Genomic DNA, 2,504 nt, shown 5'->3' on the forward strand with positions numbered 1-2,504 from the left:
TCCTCCTGGAGAGGTACAAATAAAAGGTATTTACCCAAATTCAGTGAAAACATGCATCCACACAAACACTTGCGTACAAATTTTCATAGCAGCATTATTCATAATAGCCAAAAATTTTAAATACTCCCAGAGCCCATCACAGATAAATGGATACATTGTAGCATATTCATATAATGGAGCTCTAACAAGCAATAAAAAGGAAAAAGTAACTGATACATGTAGCAACATAATAAATGTCAAAAACATCACACTAAATGAAACAAGACATACCCAAAGATTACATACTGCAGGATTGCAATTATTTGAAATTCTAAAAATGGAAAAACCAAGTACATTTAGAGAAAATTAATGCTGCCTCAGCCTATGACTAAAAGGGGAGAGTTGACTACAAGACAAAACAAGTTCTTTGGGGAGTAATAGAAATGTCCTATAATCTTGATTGTGGTGGTATTTACACAATTATACATTTGTCAAACTCACTGAACTAGTCTTTCAATCTGATATTGAGAGACCTGTCTTTGAGACTCAAATTTGCCATTTATTAGTGTGTGCGTTTAGACAAGATTACTTAATCTCTCTGAGACTCAATTTCCTAACCTTTAACGTAGGAACAACAATGTTTATATCTTATTTTTCCTTTGTTTCAAGAGGCTAATAGTCAACAAAGCTTTAGGGTTTCTATGATGACCAAAATTCTAATGAAACAAAGTATATTAATGTGCTTTATAAGTTGTATAGTACTGTTATAGTATAAAGGATTATAATTATACACTTTTTCTGATCGCTTATTAAATCCAATATTTGATGTCTAACAAAAATACAATGAAAAGAAAATATGAAAAAATTCATTGAACTATATACTTAAAATGTGTAGATTTCGTTGTACATAAATTATACTTCAATAAATTTGAAAAGAAAAGAGTCTTGTAGATCATGAGAAGCTGGAGTGACACATGACATATTACAAAATGGCAAGATTTCCATGGAGGCAGGAGGAATCTACGTTCTCACATTTTGTGAAGTCTGTGTGAGATGTGATGTGATCCCAACAATCCCACTGGGTATTTATCCAAGAAAAATGAAGTAAGTATCTCGAAGAAGTATCTATGCCCCCGTGTTCATTGCAGCATTATACATGATAGCCAAGATGAAGAAACAATCTAAGCATCCATTGATGGAAGAATGGATAAAGAAAATCTGATCTCTCTCACACACACACACACACACACAGAGAGAGAGAGAGAGAGAGAGAGAGAGAGAGAGAGAGAGAGAGAGAGAGAAATATTATTCAGCCAATGAAAAGAAAATCCTGCCATTTGTTATAACATGGATGAACTGGAGGATATTGTGATAAGTGAAATAAACCACACACAGAAAGACAAAAAAAAGTATGATAACACTTACATGTGGAATCTAAAAAATTTGAACTCAGCTAGGAACCGTGGTTCACGCCTGTAAGCCCAGCACTTTGGGAGGCCAAGGCAGGTGGATCTTTTCAGGCCAGGGGTTCAAGACCAGCCTGGTCAGCATGATGAGAACTTGTTTCTACTAAAAATACAAAATTAGCTGGGTGTGGTGGCGGGTGCCTGTAGTCTCAGCTACTGGGGAGGCTGAGGCAGGAGAGTTGCTTGAAGCCGGGAGGCAGAGGTTGCAGTGAGCCAAGATCACACCACTGCACTCCAGCCTGTGAGACAGAGTGAGACCCTGTATCAAAAAAAATTTAAAAACTGAACCCACAGAAACAGAGAATAGAATGGTGGTTGCCATGGGCTGGAGGGTGGGGAGTGGAGGGACAGTCAAATGGTACAAACTTTCTGTTATAAGATGAATACATTCTGGAGATCTAATGTAGATTATGGTGACTATAGTTAATGAAACTGTACTGTATACTTGAAATTTGCTTAGAGATTAGATCTTAAGTGTCCTGACCCTCCCTGCTCCCCCTACACACAGTAGCTATGTGAGATGATGGATGTGTCCATTTGATTGTGGTAATAATTTCACAATTCGGTTTGATTTATATATAATCACATTGTGCACATTAAATATATGTAATTTTATTTGTGCCTCAGTAAAGCTGGAAAAAATAAAATCAAAGTAAATAATTTTTTTAATAATGCTATTCAGCAAAGAACAAGGATGTTAAGAGTTTTAAGCTGTCTTCAATATGTCATTGACTAAGCCAACTAAAGCAAATTAAGCACATATTCTGTTTTGTTTCATTTAATAGCATTGTCTTCCTCCAGGAGCTATGGATTGGTATTTATTTTCAGAGTTTATTGCCAAACTTCTTGTTTTGTTTTTGATTTTTAAAAAGTGAAAGATGTATACAATCTAAAGAGTAATCAGAGTATATTGTTTCTGATTTTTAAAAGCTATCTTAATTTATTAGCATTAACCCCAGTGACAAATTAAGCCATGTACAGACACTTCAACTTTCATCTTAAGTTGCCATTTTTCCCGGCAGAAAGTGCATTTTGTTCAGACAAAGTATGTTATATTTA

This window comes from Macaca nemestrina, chromosome 5 (genome assembly GCF_043159975.1).
Source record: "Macaca nemestrina isolate mMacNem1 chromosome 5, mMacNem.hap1, whole genome shotgun sequence".
NCBI classification, from domain to species: Eukaryota; Metazoa; Chordata; class Mammalia; order Primates; family Cercopithecidae; genus Macaca; species Macaca nemestrina.